This window comes from Brassica napus, chromosome C9 (genome assembly GCF_020379485.1).
Source record: "Brassica napus cultivar Da-Ae chromosome C9, Da-Ae, whole genome shotgun sequence".
Lineage (NCBI taxonomy): Eukaryota > Viridiplantae > Streptophyta > Magnoliopsida > Brassicales > Brassicaceae > Brassica > Brassica napus.
In genome coordinates this window covers 42745942-42770445 of record NC_063452.1, presented here as the reverse complement: position 1 = coordinate 42770445, position 24504 = coordinate 42745942, and the positions used below count along the sequence as shown (strand labels likewise).

At 37.7% G+C, this 24504-nt stretch overlaps 1 pseudogene; it reads right to left on the bottom strand.

Moving 5' to 3' along the window:
- Window positions 1-3213, bottom strand: LOC125593214 (annotated as a pseudogene).
- Window positions 3214-24504: the final 21291 nt, after the last annotated feature.

The following is a 24504-nucleotide window of genomic DNA, read 5'->3' as shown; positions in this document are numbered from 1 at the left end:
CCCATTTGCTTGAGTTGAGCTGGGATCTCCTCTATGTATTTATAGAAGAATTTGAAGCTACTCTTCTAAGGAATTAGTCGATGTGGGACAAATGCCACTGGTTTCTAATTTTTTTTTTCTGACTTGTGCTATTTAAAATAAAAGAAAAGTTGCATCAGAGTAGAATCGAACACCACACCTCTTACTGCAACAATTGCTAAGCAAACCACTGAGCTATGTTGATTATTCGTTAAACATTCACATGTAATGGTATGTATACATATATTTATAATTTAAAACATATAAAAACTAATCCCCGCGTATACCCCGCTTAATCCCCGATTTTTCGGTAACTCGCTAGACCCAAAATTGCCGCCCGACTAGCGCCTAGCGTAGTTTCTAACAGGGGACAATATTAATCATTTAAAAAAATATTAATCATTTTATACATTTTTTTTTTTTGGGCAAATCATTTTATACATTAGATATTTAGATAGGTATATTCCCCGAAGTATTAGACAAGCCATATGTTTTGGATCGAATGGTCGGTCCGAAATTAATGTTTCTATGCGCAAGACCAACCCATAATGCAACACGTGTTAAGATTACCAAGACTTCATCTCTAATTTTCTTAAGGTTTTTATTGATCCGCATCTGTTACATTCCCACCAACTCTTTCACCATCCACTCCAAATTAAACACAACCCATACTTCTAAATATTTGAAAGCCTTTTAAATAAATATTCGAACGAACCCTCTTTGTTTTTCTTTATATATATAAACACATAATAAGAAGGTGGATCTCACAACTTGTCAGTAAATCAGAGGATCTGCGTCCAAGGAAGATACACAACAATGTCATTGAAGGATGATTCGGTGTTCGAAGAGAAAGCTAACGTAGGAGGAAGAAGAATCAAAGTGGTGATAACTAGGAAACAGCTGGATCTCTTATTGGCCAAGCAAGTTTCACTAGAGCAGCTCGGTTTAGTGAACCAGAGAATGTTTCTCAGATCTTCTAGCGAAAATAAGTGGAAACCACGTCTTGAATCTATCCATGAAACACCTGAACTGTAAGGATTTTTTTTTTTAGATATTTTTAACACCTGGCCTGATGATGATGATTTGTATATAAGCAGATGTTTGTAAATAACTTTTAAAATAAGTATCTTAAAGTTCTTTTCTAAGTCAGTGTTATTTTAGTAAAAATTTTTTTACAGTAATAGGCAAATAGAGGAAAACAGGGGAAAACAGAGCAGGACAGACGAGCCCTTTTTCAGTTCGATTCAAATATCCAATGATTGATGGATGCATTTGCCTTCACATGTCTCTTTTTAAAAAATTAATAATATGAGTGATGCTTCATCAAACACAATAGTATATGTTCAGAGAAAAATAACCTTTAATGCAAGAATATGCATACAAGACTGACGTACCCAAATAGTGAAGGTGAATGAACTTATATCACTATAGCTTTGGCCAGAGTTGAAATATGTTTACAACTTGTATCAAATGACGTAATCTTGCCTCAGATATGTAACTTTAGGTTCACTTTATCAGTATGATATGTTCGGTACTATGATATGACTATGATATGTTCGGTACTATTCAGTATGCACCACTAGTACAAGGATCGCTGAAACTTATCTTCTTTTCTTTGCACGAGGAATGTTTCATAAAAAGCTCGGAGATTCTCTTATACTAGGAGTTTATGGGATAACGACAGATTAATACGTTTTTTCGTCCTATTTTGACTCCACTTCTGTGCAGATATTTTAATTTATTTATTTATATTACATTTTAATTAACTTTTATTACTTACAAATATATTTTGAGTTAAGTACAATAAAATAACAATCTGAAATAATCAAATAGAGAACCTCATTCAAAATATATGTATTTTTAATCTATACATTTTGCATATTTACACGTTGTGAGATCCACTTTCTTATTATCAACCTTCTTATTATGTGTTTATATATATATATCCTCTTCTTTCCAAGCCTAAGCATATTTTTTCTACTTTAATCCAAAATCAATCAATCATTCCTCAAACTTCTTCCTTTTCTTACCACAATCCACAACAGCAAGATCACACGTCTTCTTTTCTAGCTTCCAACTATCCTCATCTTGCAGACAGTGATATATGAGCTCATGAGCCGGCCATTTCTTTTGCCCACAGCTATAAATATTCTTAAGATGATCATACTCCGAGGGCAGACTAGCGAGTAACATACTTACCACAACATCATCTGGAATATGCATCCCGAGTTGCTTCATCTTAGCAGCAACGCTCATCTTCGTCATAATATACTCCCTAACACTCTCATCTGGCTGTTTCCTCATGGAGGAAAACTCGTCCAGTAAAATCTCCACCTCTGACTTCACGTTTTTCTCATAGCATTTCTCAACCGCAGCTAACTACTCTTTGGATGTAGTAACATCCTCAGGAACAACGCCTCTGAATGGCTACGGGATACGGATTCTCATTACCATCATACTAATGCGGTTGGAACGGTCCCATTTCTTGGTTTCGTCAACTTTTTTAGAAGGACTGAGACGTTCTTCCCTGAGCGAGATGTCAAGATCCATGAGGGCAAGCACAAGTAACAGATGTTCTTTCAATTCCGTAAAGTTTGATCCCGTTTAGCATCGGGATCGAGTCGACATTGGAAAACGCAGATGTAAATCCCAACGCTGAAATATTGAGGAATAAGATTGTGTCACATATGATAGCAAAAGTAGAATACAGTTTATTAAAAGAAATTGACATAACACCATAATTTTGAACATAGAATGTGAAAGCAACATTCAAGAACGGCTTTCACATTCAGACAACTGAGAGAACCCATAACAAAGATTCCCTCGTCTACAAACTTATGATTAGGGTTTCAGGATTATTAAGGCAGTTTCCAAGGCTACGTAACATTCTAAGTGAATGAAGAAAAAATAATCTGATGTAATAAAACATGGATACTAACGGCTGATAAATCAGCTGACACGTATCAAAATCAAGCGCTTGATGGCCAGACAAAACGAAAAAACACAGTCACAAAATACCCTAATCTTCGATTTGATCTTACGCTTAGGGCTGGGAGATCCATTACAAAACATATGATTATGTCAAAAAATTGATTAATTGACCATAAAATTCACATGTGTTCCCCCAAACCACCACGAATTCAGAAAATATATATGACTAACCACCAAGAGATTGTTTGGAAAACGATAGTTTTGCTTTCGGTTAGGAATAGACGAATTAGAAGTAAAAAAACTCGTACAAAACCTAATCATCCAGATCTGGAAAACATAGACCATTTACCTGGATTCATGATTGAAGCCTAACCCTAATTACCGCTAAGTGAGGGCTATCACCACATTAATAGAAATTGATGGTAAAGAAATCTCTAAGGTGGTGTTTTATAAGCAGTGGGGATTACTGTTACTAGGCAAAAGAAAATTATAAATTTGCCGTAAAATTTATAATCTAGGCCTGTGTTTTGTTTTGTTTTTTTAATACGACACTGCGCCTACACTCTAGAAACAAACATCCTAATCTTTCAACTTCTAGACTTTTGGTTTCTTCTCTCTTTCCACGAGAGCTTTCTTCCGGCAAAACTCCGGCAATTGTTTACCTGTTTCTGTGTCTGCTTTGTTGTACGGTTTATTTGGATTCATTTTTGTGACCTTTCAGGTATGTGATCCGGGTAAAACAAATATTGATGAAGAGGATGAGTTTCTGTGGAATCAGAAGTTTGAACACAGATTTTTCTTTAGTATGATCTATGTTATCCTGACCCAACATCAATTATCAGAAACAATGATGGATCTGAAGCCACTGTTGGTTATTTTCTATATGATATTAGAAGTTTGTTCACTGCTTGATGTTAAAGGATTCACGGCTTCAACTGAATGGCAACAACATCTTGCAATCGGTAATGTCATGGAAACTTGTCTGCATTATGTCTTGAAGAAGAGCGATTGTTCTGCATTTTTCTAAAACATTATTGTTTTGGATTTACTATTCGGTGTTTTTTTTGTTATTGGAAACATTTATTTTTGCACTGTCTACGGAGCAAAGGTCACTCTGAAATCTACTAGGTATGGTTGTGGAAAGCTGGTGGAATAGAAGAAGAAAATATAGGCAATATTTGTAGATGATGCCAGATTTTTATTGCAAGGAGTATGAAGTCAAAACAAAACCCTCATAGAAGGTGTTGGATACGTAAGCTGATATGTCATGAATTTTACATGTTTCACTGCAAGAAAACAGCGGCATACCAAGGGAAAAAATCGTCGGTATGTCGTCGGAAAAACGTTATTCCGACGACATACCGACGAAACAAGTCCTCGGAAATAACTCCTCGGAAATTCATTTTTCCTCGGAAATCCCTCGGAAATTTCCGACGGAATTCCGAGGAAATGAATTTCCGAGGAAACTCCGAGGACCACCAGTTCGTCGGAAAGGTCCTCGGAATATACCGAGGGAGAAATTCCTCGGGATATTTCGATGGACTTTCCGATGGTCCAATCCGCGGAAGTTCCGACGAAATATTCCTCGGAATTTTCATCGGGAATTTCCGAGGAACGGAGCCCTCGGAAAATTCCAAGGAAGGAGTCCCTCAGTATATTTCGACGACTTATTCCGAGGAAATGTTCGTCGGAAATTTCCGAGGGTTCATTTCCTCGGAATTTCAAAAAAAATTAACTTTTTTTAAAAAAATAAATTTTTTGAAATTTACATTCGAAAATATAAAATTAAAATTAAAATTGAAAACATATTAGATAATATTCAAAGTTGTACAAATAAAAATAAAACATTCAGAGTTTTTGAAAAAAAAAAAAACTACGGGTCTTGCACGTTCGGGAACACCTCGTTCGGGTACATCCTCTGCATCATCTCCATCATTTGCTGGTTCAGCCTCTTCTGTGCCTCATAGCCCGTCTGTTGAGCCGCCATCTGGGTCTCCAACAAAGATATGCGATCATCCTTGTCCTTCAACTGAGCTGTAAGTACTTCTGGATCAACAAAGGGCGGTGGTGCAGAAAAAAGAGGAACCGACCGGGAGGGACGACCCAAACCGACCAAACGTCCCTTCTTCTTTGGAACCGACTGAAATAGAAAATAGCCAAATTTAAATAATATAAAAAGATGATAAAATAAAAATCAAGAAATAAATGAATTGAACTTTAAAAAAAGAACTTACCGATTGAACGATTTCGTTGATTCGAACCCGGGACAAGTTGGTCGAAGCCGTCGAATCGTCATCCTCGGTTTGAAGCTGAGACACTTCGTCTTGCACCTGAGTTTGGATCAGGGTGACCACTTCCCTCACAAGACCATCATCAATCTGGCCGGTCTTCTTGTTGGTATACGCCCTCTTCATTAGGGCGAGATCAGCAACCGGCTCGCCATCATTTTCTTCCATCTTGAAAAAAACATAAATTAAACAAACATTACAAATTAGAAGAAATGCACAAAAAATAAAATTTCAAAACTTAAATAATTGAAAAAAAAACGGCTGAACTTACCATGCGATCCCCAGAGTGGCAATAGATTGAGCACCCAAGTTATGCTTGAAGACGCCCTTCCCTTTACGCTCGCTCCTGCGGTTGGTGGAGTTGGTGGAAGAAGTTTCTTTCGTCTCTTCCTTATCCCAATGCACACACAACTCCTTTCAGACCGTGTTGTTAATCGACTTTGGGACCTTTTAATAAAAAAAAAAAAAAATAGTTTAATAAATAAAAAATAGTTTAATAAATTAAAAAATAGTTTAATAAATTAAAAAATAGTTTAATAAATTAAAAAATTGTTTAATAAATTAAAAACAACCTTGTTTATTTCCCACTTCTTCTTCCACTCGTGCATCTGCTTCCCATAGTTGTCCATAACTTTATGGACGAAGTGGTGATAGATAAAGAGCGTATTATCGGAATTCCAGTTGAATTCTTGCTGGAAAAAAAACACAATTAGTAGAAAATTTATATTAAAGATTAAAAATATAAGTAAAAAATTAGAATACTTACCGTAAACTGACGAAACCACAGATGCTGCTTGTCGGTAGGGAAGTCAGTGAACGTCGGATGTCCCTTGTCGAGGGCCGAGTACATCATACGGTTGATCCATGCGCTGATCCCGTTTCCGGATCGGTTGAACCTAATAAAAAGAACAATATATTAATAATGAATCAAATTTTAATGAAAAAAAATACGTTTAATTACCATGTTTGACCCCGTCCATGTGGATACGGAGTGAGATAGGGAAGATGGTCACGACCGGGCTGTCGAACCAACTCCGCAACACTCATCACTCCCGGAGGACCCGGAGGAGCAGGAGCGGGTGTAGCAGCGGGAGCGGGAGGAGCAGGAGCAGAAAATGGAGAGGGAGATGTATGGTAGGAGCTGTGGGGCGAAGCAGAATTCTGAATCTGGCTAGAATCCCGAGACTGGCTACCCGTACCACCACGACCACGACGCTGTTGAGGCCGGATCTGATCATCATTAGACCTGTAAATTAAAAAAAACATATTTAAAAATTAGTTCTAATAATTTTAATAAATAAAAAAAATATAATTAAAAAATAGTTTTTAATCACAAAAATATAAATAGATTAATAATTACAAAAAATAGTTTTAATAAATAAAAAATAGTATAATAATTACAAAAAATAGTTTTAATAAATAAAAAATAGTTTAATAATTACAAAAAATAGTTTTAATAATATTAAAAATGTTTAATAAATATAAAAATTTATATTATAAATATATATATATATATAATTTGTTTTTAAATCCCAAATAATAGTTTTTAATCACAATTTTTTTTATATATATTAAAAATGTTTAATAAATATATAAATGATTTTATAATGCAAAAAATAGATTTTATATACAAAAAACATTTTCATATTATATATACATAATTATCAATTAGATTTTTATAACCACAAAATTAATAAAAACTAAAAAAAAAATTCCAAATCAAGTGAATACCATAATCAAACTCGATTTTACACAATCCTACCATTCACCCTCACAAAAATCTATAAATATCATTCCAAAATCATCAAATCTACTTAAAAACCTAACAAATCTAACCTAAGAGAGTGGGATAGGGTTCATACATGATGCAGTGACTGAAATTGAGGAGGATTAGGGCGGATTCGCCGGAAATCGCGAGAGAGAAGGGAGGAAACGCCGGAAATCACGAGAGAGAAGAGAGAGCTCGGCGGAGAGGAAGAGAGAAATGGGGAAGAAGATCTGGTTCGACCTAATAAAATGAGGCGTCCGACGGAAAATGTCCGTCGGAATTTCCTCAGAATGATTAAATATTTCCGTCGGAATTTCCTCGGAAATCATTAATTCAATTTTCGCGAAATATTTGGCGGCTTGGTTTACCCGGTTAAATGAAAATATTCCGAGGAACCATGTTTCCTCGGAAATTACCAAGGAAATTCCGAGGAAACAGGGTTTGAGGTTTCAAAACATCGATATTTTTTGCCGTATTTCATTTCTTATACTATTGTAATGCATACCATTGAGGATTCTTTGTATAGATGATCATAAACCATGAAATAACAAAATTTCAAAAATAATTGTAAGTATTCCCTTTACCATTTATTAAAGTGTATAAGTGTTTCTCTTATGTTGTGTGGTTTTCGTTCATGCAATCTTAAAAGTGTTTGTTATTGGGTAAAACACCAAAGTTTGACTTCATAATCTGGTTAAGACACTTAATGAAGGTTATATACGTGTTATTCAATCCGCAAAACGTTGTTTTCGGTTAAAAACCCCTAGTTCCTCAGAATTTCCTCGGAAATTACCGAGGAAATTCCGAGGAAACAGGGTTTGGGGTTTCAAAACATTGATTTTTTTTGCCGTATTTCATTTCTTATACAATTGTAATGCATACAATTGAGGATTCTTTGTATAGATGATCATAAACCATGAAATAACAAAATTTCAAAAATAATTGTAAGTATTCCATTTACCGTTTATTAAAGTGTATAAGTGTTTCTCTTATGTTTTGTGGTTTTCGTTCATGCAATCGTAAAAGTGTTTGTTATTGGGTAAAACACCAAAGTTTGACTTCATAATCTGGTTAAGACACTTAATGAAGGTTATATACGTGTTATTCAATCCGCAAAACGTTGTTTTTGGTTAAAAACCCCTAGTTCCTCGGAAATTACCGAGGAAATTCCGAGGAAACCCTTATCTTCCGCGAAATTCCGTCGGAATATTCCGAGGCAATTCCGAGGAAAAAGACTCTATAATCAAATCCCTAAATCGACAAGGTCTATTCCGAAGAAATTCCGAGGAAAACCTATCTTCCCTCGGAATTTCCTCGGTATTTCTATTAAAAAAAAACAAAAAAAGTCGATGCTAGTCTGTTTCCGAGTCATCATCACCAGATGAATCTGAATCTGGATCTTGGTGAAACTCTCCAATCACTGGTTCATCCTCTACGTGAACGACGGCTTCCTCTCCGAAGTCGGTTAAATCGACTACAAGGCCAACTCCAGTTAAATCTTCTGTTGCACTTAAGTTGCCGGATGTGCTTGGTTGTAGTGGGTCTTCCAGCTCAGAACTTCCCTGAACTCGGCCTCTCGGGTTGAGTCTTGTAACAGTAACCCATGGATCATCTCTGTTCCTTACCCGGGGGTACTTGATATAACAAACCTGTAACATTTAGAAAAATTATAAATTAATACACATGATGATGAATCATTCTGAATAATTAACATTTAATTACCTGATCGGCCTGAGAAGCAAGAATGAAAGGATCATAATATTGCAGCTTTCGCCTCGAATTTACTGATGTAACACCAAATGCATCTGTTCTCACACCTCGATCTAGAGTGTTGTCGTGCCAATCACAATAGAAAACAGTACAGCGCAATCCAACCATGCCCAAATACTTGATTTCCAAAATCTCATGTATGTGTCCGTAGTATACATCATCTCCTGATGCAGAACAAACGCCAGCATCATAAGTCGTACTCGAACGTCTCCTCTTCTGAGTTGTGAATGCATATCCTCGAGTACAAAATCTCGGATATGACTTCACAACAAATTTTGGTCCAACGACCATCTCGCGTATCCAATCGTCAAATGTTTCACCTCTGGCCAAACCAGCAGACACCTATTAATAGCACATATATATGTTATATCAATAAATGTGAATTAGTATAAATATGTGATAAATGATATTTTAATTTGTTTAAAGCACTCACATAAGTAAACATCCATCCAGCAAATTCTCTCTGCTTCATTTCTTCTAGTTCGTCCTCTGTGGCGTATCTATATTCGAACCGCTTTTCTGCCATGAAAATCCTGTACATATGATGACAATAATGTAATTAATTAAGATTTAAATTTCAACTTGTTAAAATAAAAATTTGTAAGCTAATTTATTTACCTCTCATATTGAAGAACATCTTCGCAGTTGGTGAGCAAATATGTTTGCAAATTACTGCGCTCCTGCTCAGTAAGTCGACGGTCCTTTGGTTTTCCGCTAAGTCGTCCAACGTCTGTGAAAATGTCTGGAACCGTAACATGATATGTTGCCCGTTCGCCTCTATCATCATGCCGAGCAGGTCTTCTGTTTTTGGTCTGAACTTCTGCTGGAAAGTAGTACTCGGCAAAGTTTGAAGTTTCTTCATTGATCATCTGTGCGACTATAGAACCTTCCACCCTACTTAAATTTTTCACCATCTTCTTCAAATGGAACATATACCGCTCATACAGATACATCCATCTATACTGCACAGGACCACCAAGTTCCAATTCTCTTGCCAGGTGAATAACAAGATGCTCCATAACATCAAAAAATGAGGGAGAAAATATCTTCTCAAGGTTGCACTGAATCACGGCTATCGTAGTCTTCAAATTTTCAATACCTTCAAGAGTCACTGATCTCGTGCATAAATCGCGGAAGAAACCACTTATCCGTGCAATTGCTTCATGAACATTTCGTGGTAATAGTTCCTTGAAGGCAAACGGAAGGAGGCGCTGCATCATTACATGGCAATCGTGGCTTTTCAAGTCAGTAAACTTTCCTTCCTTTCTGTCGATACAGTTACGCAAATTAGAGACGTAACCGTCTGGAAACTCCACATCGTTTGAAATCCAATCAAAGAATGCATCTTTTCCCTCTGCATCAAGTCGGTATATGGGAAAAGGAGCCCTACCATTCTCATCAACATGAAGTTCTGAACGAGCACATATATCGACTAAATCCAGTCTTGACTTCAAATTATCCTTTGTTTTACCTTGAACATTAAGGATCGTGTTCATGAGATTGTCAAAAAGTTATTCTCAATATGCATGACATCTAAATTATACCTTAGCAGATGATCCTCCCAGTATGGCAGATCCCAGAAAATATTTTTTTTGTGCCAGTTATGTAGGTCTCCAACAGCATCTACCGGAAAACGCTCATGTCCACCGACGTCTGGCGTCCTTTCTGCACCAAAATCTCTTAGTTGTGTCTTTCAAATCTTTCCCACAAATTTTCGGAGGTGGACTGTCAAACACCCTCTTGTTCTCGTAAACAAATTCCTACTCCTATGATATGGATGATCAGGTGGTAGGAATCTCCTCTGTGACAGTCAAACCAACATGTTTTCCTTCCGTGTTTTAGTTGGAAAACATCAGTGTTATCTTGACAATATGTACATGATAGCCTTCCATGCGTTGTCCATCCAGATAACATACCATATGCTGGAAAATCACTTATTGTCCACATTAGTACTGCCCGCATTTGAAAGTTTTCTTTACACGAAACATCGTATGTTTCAGCACCTTGAGCCCATAGTTGTTGCAACTCATATATTAGTGGCTGAAGAAACACATCAAGTGATCTCTTAGGATGCTCTGGTCCGGGAACGAGAATCGAGAGAAACAAAAACTCTCGTCGCAAGCACAAGTTTGGGGGTAGGTTGTATGGTGTAAGAATGACTGGCCATAGAGAATACTGTCTTCCACTCTTGCCAAACGGGCTGAAACCATCAGTACATAATCCAAGGTAGACATTTCTTCTCTCATACGCAAAGTCGGGATACTTTGATTGGAAATGCTTCCACGCTTTTGCATCTGAAGGATGTCTGATCTCACCATCTGTTGAGTGCTCCGCATGCCATCTCATTGGTTGCGCTGTGCGTTCAGACAGATACAACCTCTGCAACCTTTCCGTCAAAGGCAAATACCACATCCTTTTATATGGCACTGGAACTCTTCCACTCGTATCTTTATAACGAGGCTTCCCACAAAATTTGCATGTAACCCGCTGTTCATCCGCCCTCCAATAAATCATGCAGTTGTCGCTGCATACATCTATTACCTGATACGATAAACCAAGACCAGCTACGAGTTTCTGAACCTCGTAGTATGAACCAGGAGCTACATTATCCTCGGGTAGAATACCTTTTACAAAATCAGCAATCGCATCCACACAGTCTTCAGCCAAATTATAATCTGTTTTAATGCCCATCAATCTTGTAGCAGATGATAAAGCTGAATGACCATCTCTGCAACCTTCGTACAATGGTTGCTTTCCAGCATCCAACATATCATAAAATCTCCTAGCTTCTGCATTGGGTAAATCTCCCCTCTAAAATGATCATTTACCATCTGCTCAGTACCTACACCATAATCTACATCCGTTCTAATTGGTTCTTCTAATCTAACCGCTGGCTGAGGTTCGCTAGTACTACCATGTTCATAATCAGTTTCCCCATGATGATACCAAATTTTGTAACTTCGTGTAAACCCACTCAAATATAGATGAGTCCAAACATCCCACTCTTTAATAACCTTTCTATTTTTACAATTAGAGCAAGGACATCTTAACATACATGTTTTTGCTTCCGGTCGTCGGTGAACTAACCCCATGAATTCGGTTATACCTCGTTGGTATTCTTCCGTAAGCAATCTCGTGTTCGGATCAAAATGAGGTCGATTGATCCAAGAACGAAAATAATTTGAAGAAGACATGTTTTTTATGAATCAAATTCGTGTGTAAAGAGAGTAAGAGGGAGGATGAAGATATGGAGTGAATGAAGAGGAAGAGGGGTGCTTGTATTTATATTTGAAATCCTGCCGACAGACCGAGGAAATTCCGACGGAATTCCGACGCCAACGGCTAGTTCGTCGGAATTTCCTCGGAATTTTTAAAATCCCCCAACGGCTCTCCAACGGCTTTCTAACGGCTATAATATATCCTCGGAATTCATCAGTTTTTTTCCAAGGAATACATTTTTCCTCGGTATTCCATAAGAATATTCCGACGGATTGATATTTCCTCGGAATTCCGTCTGTATATTCCGAGGAAATTCCTAGGAAACCAAATTTTGTGTTTCCTCGGAATATCCGTCAGAATACCGTTGTTTTCTTGTATTGTTTTTACCTATGATATAAATATGTTTTTAAAGTTTATTATGTATTTGGAGTTGTTTTAGAGTCTTCTTAGGTCTAGGTACTTATTGGACATAATTAAAGATTTTAGATCTTTTTGGAGCTTTGAGGAAAGCTTTGCTGAAGACTTGAAGTCATAGACTGTTTCTGTGAGAAGCATTAATCGACACTACACTCGAAGTAACGATCGACACTGTAGCTGCCCGCGAGTTTAATGATGGTTTGAGGAAATTACAAGTTTTCCCCAAAAGTTCCAAGAAATTCACTATAAGTCCGTGGCTGCATGTTAAGCTATTTATTAGGGTTTTCTATTGTTTTGTAAGGATAACTTCTTTTACGCTTTGTTACGCTTTGGAGGCACACCTCATACCCTTCTAAAGAGAAAGCTTAGGATTGGAGTGATATCTGAACACCTTCTTAGAGAAGATCTTGAACTCCTTTGTTTCTTTACTCTATTTTCTATTTTATCTATTGCAGTATTATTCAGACCATCATAATGTTTTCTATGAATATGTCTGAGTAGTTCTATTGTTATATTTAGGACTCCTCAAAGGTTATCTGATGATTTGTTAAACATGTATTGTTGTTAGGATGATTTAACTAGTTCATCACTTAGTTGTTCTTATTGCCAAGTCTAGGATTGATCACCCTGAAATTAGATCTTAGGATTTATTGGCGCAAGGGAGAGCTTGTTCTGTTACCTGAATGAAACTAGGATGATCTAATTGTCTAGATACATATGAGAGTTGATCTATGTGGTTAGAGAATGCACCAAACCCATTCGCTAAAGCTTGTTAGAAGCAGTATCGATCGACACTCCGATACTCTCCAAGGACTCACATACGAGAGTTGGATTCCTAGGTCTAACATTAGATCATTTATACATACGAACGTTGCTAGATTATAGTTCAAGTTTGAGTTCGAGAACAAATCTTTTAATCCCTAATAACTTATTTGGTTTACATACCAATCATACCTGAGAGTTCACCTAAGTTTAGCTTCATCTCATCTTGATAACTTACAACACTTTATTCTCTGTTTACTGGCTTATAACATTACCTTCTAGCTTTATTTCGAAAACAATAAGTCTAACGTGTATTAATAGATTTTTTGTGGATTTGATCCCTAAATACTACAACTGAACCTCTTATTTGGGAGAATAAGTTTCTGTAGGGTTAATTTGAGCATATAATAAGCGGTGGTGTCCATTCGTAAAAACATGATTTCTTTTAATGGAAGCATTGGATTTCACTATGATGTGTGTAATAAAGAGTCTTAGCCAAAAGTTGCTAGTTAAACACAACACTTCGCATCAAAAGAATTTTGATTATGGAGAAGGAAATAACAATGTAAAAAGTCTGTTAGCGGATAAGTCGTCTTTACTTCGGGAAGCATCATCAAGTTTACTTCTCTTGTGTTATCGTCTTTAGCATATGACACATATATTTGCTTATGTAATATATTTTTTCTGGAAATTATGTCTAATGACATTGTAGTTCTTTGGTTATTCTATACTTGTATTCTAACTATGTGTTTACAAGATTAATACAATTCTAATTTCGTTGACAAAAAAACTAAATTTATACATACCCGCATATATGTGTATACTACCATATCCATGCGTGGTAGGATTTATCAGGAGTATTAGTTGCACCTTTAATACATGATACAATTATAATCATATATTTCAATATCTCTTCCTCATAAGAGAAATAACCCTTGTTACCCATCTCTACTTTCCCATCCATCAACGAAAAAAAATATTTTGTTTTGTTTTGTTTTATTTTGAAGACATACTTTTATCCAAGTTATGTAAGTACCTGTCTGAGTTTATACGTTTAGAATCCTAATTGATTCATAACTTTCTGCGAAAATCTTAGTTACATTATTCTAAAATAACTTTCCTTCCAAAATTAATTAGTTAGGCCAACAGCATTGATGGAGTTCTCAATGGGTTTCTTATACATTAAAATAATACAAAAAAATAAAACAGCATATAAGATTCCGAGTTTTTGGAAAAAAAAAAAACTACAGGTCTGGCACGTCCGGGAACACCTCGTTCGGGTACATCCTCTGCATCATCTCCATCATTTGTTGGTTCAGCCCCCTCTGTGCCTCATAGCCCGCCTGTTGAGCCGCCATCTGGGTCTCCAACAAAGATATGCGATCATCCTTGTCCGTCAACTGAGCCGTAAGTACTTCTGGATCAACAAAGGGCGGTGGTGCAGAAGAAGGAGGAACCGACCGGGTGCGACGACCCAAACCGACCAAACGTCCCTTCTTCTTTGGAACCGACTGAATAGCCAAATTTACAAATTTAAACCAATAAATAAATGAATTGAACTTTAAAAAAAAAGAACTTACGGATTCAACGATTTCGTTGATTCGAAACCGGGACAAGTTGGTCGAAGCCGTCGAAGCCGTCGAATCGTCATCCTCGGTTTGAAGCTGAGACACTTCGCCTACCACCTGAGTTTGGACAAGGTCGACCACGTCCCTCACAAGACCGTCATCAATCTGGCCGGTCTTCTTGTTGGTATACGCCCTCCTCATTAGGGCGAGATCATCAACCGGCTCGCCATCATTTTCTTCCGCCTTGAAAAAAAACATAAATTAAAGAAACATTAGAAATTAGAAGAAATGCACAATAAATTAAAATTCTGAAACTCAAATAATTGAAGAAAAAGCGGTTGAACTTACCATGCGATCTCCCAGAGTGGCAATAGATTGAGCACCCAAGTTATGCATGTAGATGTCCTTCCCTTTACGGTCGCTCCTGCGGTTGGTGGAGTTGGTGGAAGAAGTTTCTTTCGTCTCTTCCTTATCCCAATGCGCACACAACTCCTTCCAGACCGTGTCGTTCATCGACTTTGGGACCTTTTAATAAAAAAAAAAGAAAATAGTTTAATGAATTAAAAAATAGTTTAATAAATTAAAAAATTGTTTAATAAATTAAATCGAACCTTATTGATTTCCCACTCCTTCTTCCACTCGTGGATCTGCTTCCCATAGTTGTCCATAACTTTATGGACAAAGTGGTGATAGATAAAGAGCGTCTCATCGGAATTCTAGTTGAACTCTTGCTGAAAAAAAAACACAATTAAGAGAAAATTTATATTAAAGATTAAAAATATAAGTAAAAAATTAGAATACTTACCGCAAACTAACGAAACCACAGAACCTGCTTGTCGGTAGGGAAGTGAGTGAAAGTCGGATGTCCCCTGTCGAGGGCCGAGTACATCATACGGTTGATCCATGCGCTGATCCCGTTCCCGGATCGGTTGAACCTAATAAAAAGAACAAACAGTTAATAATGAATCCAAATTTAAAGAAAAAAAAATGTTTAATTACCATGTTTGACCCCGTCCATGTGGATACGGAGTGAGATACGGAAGATGGTCACGACCGGGCTGTTGAACCAACTCCGCAACATTCATCACTCCCGGAGGACCCGGAGGAACAGGAGCGGATGCAGCAGCGGGAGCGAGAGGAGCAGGAGCTGGTGCAGCAGAGGGAGATGTATGGTTGGAGCTGTGGGGCGAAGGAGAATCCTGAAAATGGCTGGAATCCCGAGACTGGCTCTCCGTACCACCACGACCACGACGCTGTCGAGGCCGGGTCTGATCATCATGAGACCTGTAAATTAAAAAAATATATTTAATAAATACAGAAATATAATTTAATAGTTTTTAATATATTTTTAAAAAAATCCCAAATAATTTAATCACAAAAAAAGATTTATATATATTAAAAATATTTAATAAATATAGAAAAATAGTTCTAATAAACAAAAAATAGTTTTAATAAATAAAAAATAGTTTAATAATTACAAAAAATAGTTTTAATAATATATTTATATATTAAAAATATTTTTAAATCCCAAATAATATTTTTTAATCACAAAAAAAGTTTTATAGATGTTTAAAATGTTTTGTAAAATCCAAAAAATCGAATTTATATATAAAAAAGATTTTGTAAAATCCAAAAAATCGAATTTATATAGAAAAATCGTTTTGTAAAATACAAAAATCGATTTTATATACAAAAATCAATTTTATAAATACAAAAAAATAAAAAAATTATAAAAAAATTCTAAATCAATTCAACAAAACAAATTATTCAACCAAATCACAATTCTAAACCTATTATACAACCAAATCACAATCCTAACCAATCACCCTAACAAAAATCTATCAAAACTACACAAAAACCTAACAAATAGAACCTAAGAGAGTGGGATAGGGTCCTTACATGATTTGTGTAAGGGAAGGGGGAGATCGCCGGAGATATCATCGGATTTCAGGGGGAAATCGCCGGAGAGAAGAGAGGAGTCGCGCAGAGGAAGAAGAGAGAAATGGGGAAGAAGAAGGGGCTCGTGGTTATAAAACCTAGGGTCCGACGGACATTATCCGTCGGAATTCCATCGGAATTCTAATTTCAATTTTCGCGAAATATTTGCCCGGTAAAATGAAAATATTCCGAGGAAATTCCGACGGATATTTTACTATCCGTCGGAATTTCCTCGGAATATTCCGAGGAAATACCGAGGAACTAGTGTTTGGGGTTTCAAAACATCAATTTTTTTTGCCGTATTTCATTTCTTCTACAATTGTAATGCATACCATTGAGGATTCTTTGTATAGATGAGCATAAACCATGAAATAACAAATTTCAAAACTAATTGAAAGTATTCCCTTTACCGTTCATTAAAAAGTATAAATGTTTCTCTTATGTTGTGGGATTTCGTTCGTACAATCGGAAAAGTGTTAATTATACGGTAAGGAACAAATTTTTGACTTCATAATGAACGTAAGACACTTAATAAGGGTTATATAGGTGTTATTCAAACCGCAAAACGTTGTTTTTGGTTTAAAAACCCTATTTCCTCGGAATATCCTCGGATTATTCCGAGGGAATTCCGAGGAAACCCTCTTCTTCCTCGGAATTCCGTCGCAATATTCCGAGGAAATTCCCAGGAACTAGTGTTTGGGGTTTCAATACGTCAATTTTTGTTTTATAAAGGATCGATCAATGTATATATATCCAAAAACGCATCGATCGATCACTAAGATGGACCAAAGCGTAACAATGTGATCGATCGATTAGACTATCCCATCGATCGATCGAGAATCTCAAGCTTTCCTCGGAATGTCCTCGGAAAATCTCGTAGTTTTTTTATAAACGGATCGATCGATCTGTATATATCCAAAAACGCATCGATCGATCACTAAGATGGACCAAAGCGTAACAATGTGATCGATCGATTGGATTATCCAATCGATTGATCGAGAATCTCAAACGTTCCTCGGAATGTCCTCGGAAAATCGTGTAAGTTTTTTTATAAACGGATCGATCGATGGATATATATCCGAAAACGCATCGATCGATCACTAAGATGGACCAAAGCGTAACAATGTGATCGATCGATTAGATTATCCCATCGATGGATCGAACAAAATCTCGGGAGCCTTTTTATAAACGCATCGATCGATCCGTATTTGTTCAAAAACGCATCGATCGATGCGTGTGCGGGAAATAGAATTATAAGGCAAAACCCGAACTTTTTGGATCAAAACCTCAGAACTCTCATCCCTCCGATTTTCCCTATAATTCGCCCCCTCCCCCCCCCCCTTTTTTTACTCTATAATCATCCGATTTGAACAATTTTGGGCTCTATTCCCCTTGATTTTTCGAGCTCTACCTGATTCCTACACTCGTTTTCACCCTAAGACAGGTATACTCCGCGAATCTCCACATTCTAAAATCGTATTTTTGAGCAATTTTTTGGGTTTTGTGAATTTCTTATTTCCGTGTTGATTCCTTGATCAAATATGCATGAAACAGATGTTTAAACATGGAATAGAACACAATTGTCTGTGATCAACGAGTTTGGAACAGGATTTGAGATGATTTAGGGATTGAGAATTTTTTTCAATTTGGTTTTTTTTATCACAACTCGATTTCGCCTTTCATTTTCATGTTGCTTTGAGTTCTTAATTGATTATAACCATGTTGAGAGCAATGATTCTATTTTGTAGAGAATGAAGCGCACGAAAACATCAACAAAAAAGAACACACAAGAAGAGGGTTCGTCTCAGCGAGAGAGGCAAAGGCCAAAGAAGTGGGATAAGTCTGATACTACCCACTATAACAACATGAAGAAGGTAGCCGTTCCGGCTACACAACTAGCATGTCCTGAGACGATGACAATATTGGGAATCAAATCAGACATTGAAGGGCTGTTCCAGAACATGGGTCTAGGCCAACTATGCAACCTTAACGAACCCACTTATCCGGAGTTGGTACGCCTGTTCATAGCATCTTAAAAAAAAAAAAAAAAATCAATGGTAGTCTGTTTCCGAGTCATCATCACCAGATAAATCTGAATCTGGATCTTGGTGAAACTCTCCAATCACTGGTTCATCCTCTACGTGAACGACGGCTTCCTCTCCAAAGTCGGTTAAATCGACTACAAGGCCAACTCCAGCTAAATCTTCTGCTGCACTTAAGTTGCCGGATGTGCTTGGTTGTAGTGGGTCTTCCAGCTCAGAACTTCCCTGAACTCGGCCTCTCGGGTTGAGTCTTGTAACAGTAACCCATGGTTCATCTCTGTTCCTTACCCGGGGGTACTTGATATAACAAACCTGTAACATTTAGAAAAATTATAAATTAATACACATGATGATGAATCATTCTGAATAATTAACATTTAATTACCTGATCGGCTTGAGAAGCAAGAATGAAAGGATCATAATATTGCAGCTTTCGCCTCGAATTTACTGATGTAACACCAAATGCATCTGTTCTCACACCTCGATCTAGAGTGTTGTCGTGCCAATCACAATAGAAAACAGTACAGCGCAATCCAACCATGCCCGAATACTTGATTTCCAAAATCTCATGTATGTGTCCGTAGTATACATCATCTCCTGATGCAGAACAAACGCCAGCATCATAAGTCGTACTCGAACGTCTCCTCTTCTGAGTTGTGAATGCATATCCTCGAGTACAAAATCTCGGATATGACTTCACAATGACCATCTCACGTATCCAATCGTCAAATGTTTCACCTCTGGCCAAACCAGCAGACACCTATTAATAGCACATATATATATGTTATATCAATAAATGTGAATTAGTATAAATATGTGATAAAATATATTTTAATTTGTTTAAAGCACTCACATAAGTAAACATCCATCCAGTAAATTCTTTCTGCTTCATTTCTTCTAGTTCGTCCTCTGTGGCGTATCTATACTCGAACCGCTTTTCTGCCATGAAAATCCTGTATATGATGACAATAATGTAATTAATTAAGATTTAAATTTCAACTTGTTAAAATAAAAATTTGTAAGCTCATTTATTTACCTCTCATATTGAAGAACGTCTTCGCAGTTGGTGAGCAAATATGTTTGCAAATGACTGCGCTCCTGCTCAGTAAGTCGACGGTCCTTTGGTTTTCCACTAAGTCGTCCAACGTCTGTGAAAATGTCTGGAACCGTAACATGATATGTTGCCCGTTCGCCTCTATCATCATGCCGAGCAAGTCTTCTGTTTTTGGTCTGAACTTCTGCTGGAAAGTAGTACTCGGGAAAGTTTGAAGTTTCTTCATTGATCATCTGTGCGACTATAGAACCTTCCACCCTACTTAAATTTTTCACCATCTTCTTCAAATGGAACATATACCGCTCATACAGATACATCCATCTATACTGCACAGGACCACCAAGTTCCAATTCTCTTGCCAGGTGAATAACAAGATGCTCCATAACATCAAAAAATGAGGGAGGAAATATCTTCTTAAGTTTGCACTGAATCACGGCTATGTTAGTCTTCAAATTTTCAATACCTTCAAGAGTCACTGATCTCGTGCATAAAACGCGGAAGAAACCACTTATCCGTGCAATTGCTTCATGAACATTTCGTGGTAATAGTTCCTTGAATGCAAACGGAAGGAGGCGCTGCATCATTACATGGCAATCGTGGCTTTTCAAGCCAGTAAACTTTCATTCCTTTCTGTCGATACAGTTACGCAAATTTGATGCGTAACCGTCTGGAAATTCCACATCGTTTGAAATCCAATCAAAGAACGCATCTTTTCCCTCTGCATCAAGTCGGTATATGGGAAAAGGAGCCCTACCATTCTCATCAACATGAAATTCTGAACGAGCACATATATCGACTAAACCCAGTCTTGACTTCAAATTATCCTTTGTTTTACCTTGAACATTAAGGATCGTGTTCATGAGATTGTCAAAAAAAGTTCTTCTCAATATGCATGACATCTAAATTATGCCTTAGCAGATGATCCTCCCAGTATGGCAGATCCCAGAAAAAACTTTTTTTGTGCCAGTTATGTAGTTCTCCAACAGCATCTACCGGAAAACGCTCATGTCCACCGACGTCTGGCGTCCTTTCTGCACCAAAATCTCTTAGTTGTATCTTCAAATCTTTCCCACAAATTTCCGGAGGTGGACTGTCAAACACCCTCTTGTTCTTCGTAAACAAATTCCTACTCCTACGATATGGATGATCAGGTGGTAGAAATCTCCTGTGACAGTCAAACCAACACGTTTTCCTTCCGTGTTTTAGTTGGAAAGCATCAGTGTTATCTTGACAATATGGACATGATAGCCTTCCATGCGTTGTCCATCCAGACAACATACCATATGCTGGAAAATCACTTATTGTCCACATTAGTACTGCCCGCATTTGAAAGTTTTCTTTACACGAAAAATCGTATGTTTCAGCACCTTGAGCCCATAGTTGTTGCAACTCATATATTAGTGGCTGAAGAAACACATCAAGTGATCTCTTAGGATGCTCTGGTCCGGGAACGAGAATCGAGAGAAACAAAAACTCTCGTCGCAAGCACAAGTTTGGGGGTAGGTTGTATGGTGTAAGAATGACGGGCCATAGAGAATACTGTCTTCCACTCTTGCCAAACGGACTGAAACCATCAGTACATAATCCAAGGTAGACATTTCTTCTCTCATACGCAAAGTCGGGATACTTTGATTGGAAATGCTTCCACGCTTTTGCATCTGAAGGATGTCTGATCTCACCATCTGTTGAGTGCTCCGCATGCCATCTCATTGGTTGCGCTGTGCGTTCAGACAGATACAACCTCTGCAACCTTTCCGTCAAAGGTAAATATCACATCCTTTTATATGGCACTGGAACTCTTCCACTCGTATCTTTATAACGAGGCTTTCCACAAAATTTGCATGTAACCCGCTGTTCATCCGCCCTCCAATAAATCATGCAGTTGTCGCTGCATACATCTATTACCTGATACGATAAACCAAGACCAGCTACGAGTTTCTGAACCTCGCAGTATGAACCAGGAGCTACATTATCCTCGGGTAGAATACCTTTTACAAAATTGGCAATCGCATCCACACAGTCTTCAGCCAAATTATAATCTGTTTTAATGCCCATCAATCTTGCAGCAAATGATAAAGCTGAATGACCATCTCTGCAACCTTCGTACAATGGTTGCTTTCCAGCATCCAACATATCATAAAATCTCCTAGCTTCTGCATTGGTTAAATCTTCCCCTCTAAAATGATCATTTACCATCTCCTCAGTACCTACACCATAATCTACATCCGTTCTAATTGGTTCTTCTAATCTAACCGCTGGCTGAGGTTCGCTAGTACTACCATGTTCATAATCAGTTTTCCCATGATGATACCAAATTTTGTAACTTCGTGTAAACCCACTCAAATATAGATGAGTCCAAACATCCCACTCTTTTATAATCTTTCTATTTTTACAATTAGAGCAAGGACATCTTAACATACCTGTTTTTGCTTCCGGTTGTCGGTGAACTAACCCCATGAATTCGGTTATACCTCGTTGGTATTCTTCCGTAAGCAATCTCGTGTTCGGATCCAAATGAGGTCGATCGATCCAAGAACGAAAATAATTTGAAGAAGAAATATTTTTTACGAATCAAATTCGTGTGTAAATAGAGTAAGAGGGAGGATGAAGATATGGAGTGAATGAAGAGGAAGAGGAGTGCTTGTATTTATAGTTTAAATCCTGCCGACAGACCGAGGAAATTCCGACGGAATTCCGACGGAAAAGGCTAATTCGTCGGAATTTCCTCGGAATTTTTTAAAATCCCCCAACGGCTCTCCAACGGCTATAATATTTCCTTGGTATTCATCGGTTTTTTCCGAGGAACACATTTTTCCTCGGAATTTCCTCGGAATATTCCGACGGATTGATATTTCCTCGGAATTCCATCGGTATATTCCTAGGAAATTCCGAGGAAACCCAATTTTGTGCTTCCTCGGAATTTCCTCGGGATATTCCGAGGATTTCATTTTCCGTCGGAATGTCCGTCAAAATACCGCTGTTTTCTTGTAGTGATGCTCTGTGCACTCGGTTTCGTATACAGTACTACTGAATGGTCTTCCGCACTCGGTGTCGTATACAATACTGCTGAATGGTCGTCCCTTGGCCTCATTGTACTAAAGAGGGGGATACGCCAAGGAGACCGATTATCGCCTTTCATCTTCATTTTATGTGGTGAGACATTACTTCATACATGAATCAAGATGAGGTGAAAGGTATTGTCACCGTATGAAGCTAACGAAGAACTGTCCAGCTATACAACACATGTTTGCTAATGACTTTGTTTCTGTGCCGAGCGACGCTGAGCGAGTATACTGAATTCTTGCGGTGTTTGGATCTCTATGGAAGAGCGTCAAGTCAGGAAATTAACTTTCAGAAATCATCAGTTACATATGGCGCTGCGATTGACCCGATCACACGACAGTTGATTGCTGAAATACTGAATGTGGAGAACGAAGATGGGGATGGATCATATTTTGGGCTTCCCGAATGCTTCAGCGGTTCTAAGCAAAATCTTCTTGCTTTTATTGGAGAGAAATTGCATAAAAGACTGAACTGACGGTATGCCAAAATGCTTTCCTTCGCGGGAAATGAGGTACTCCTAAAGTCAATAGAAATGGCTTTTCCAGTATGTGCAATGTCATGTTTCCGGCTGACTAAACACCACTGCCAAAATATCATGAGCAGTTGAAGGTTCATTGGGTCGCTTGGAAGAAGTTGTGTTAATCTAAGGAGAAGATTCATTGGGTCGCTTGGAAGAAGTTGTGTTAATCTAAGGAGAACAGTGGTATGGGCTTTCATTGAAGATTTCAGCCAGGTATTATTGTGAAACAGGCCTGGCCACTGCTGAGTGATCCGATGAGTTTGATTTCACGAGTATTTAAAAGATGATATTTTGAAAATTCTGATATCGTTGCAGCTGGTAATGGTTATCATCCTTCTTACACCTGGAAAGGCATACTGTTTGGTAGAGAGTTACTAGGCAACGACATGATCAAGTCAATTGGACTAGGCTCTTCAACTCTTGATTGGTTAGATGAATGGGAGTTTAGAGGAACCTCGCAGACCTGTCAACAAGCATCTAATGATGAACTTTAATCTACGTGTCAATGAATTGCTTGACTAGGCTGGGCAGTGGAGAATGGACATCTTGGTTGAATTGTTTCCAGAAAATTAAATGAAGAGAATTACATCGCTCAATGTAGGAGGCAAAGAGGATATGTTCATTTGAACTTATACCAAACATGGTTCCTATAAAATAAAAAATGGATATTGGTTGATTGCTAATCAGGAAGCTCGAAGACAAATAAATCGCTCTCCCTTGGAGTTACAACAAATCAAACTTAAAAGGAGAGTCTGGAAGATGGCAACAATCCCAAAAATCAAGATGTTCCTCTGGCGGGTTCTTTCAGGAGCTGTAGCAATGGTCGATCATCTCAACTCAATGGGACTTAATGTGACACCTATATGTCAATTTTGTAAGCTACCTCCAGATTCAATCAATCATGTATTGTTTCTATGTGATCCAACGATCAACACTTGGTTGTTATCGTCAGTACCAATGCCGTCGACCGACTTCTCTAATTCCTAGGAGGAGAACTTGTTTTTCCTGTTGAATCTCATGGAAAATAGTAAAGTGAGCGCCAATGTAATGTGTTCAATTCCGTGGTTGATCTAAAACATCTGAAAAAACCATCACGTGCACGCCACTCTGTATGCTGCTACCCAAGAATCTCTCTCGAGAATTGTG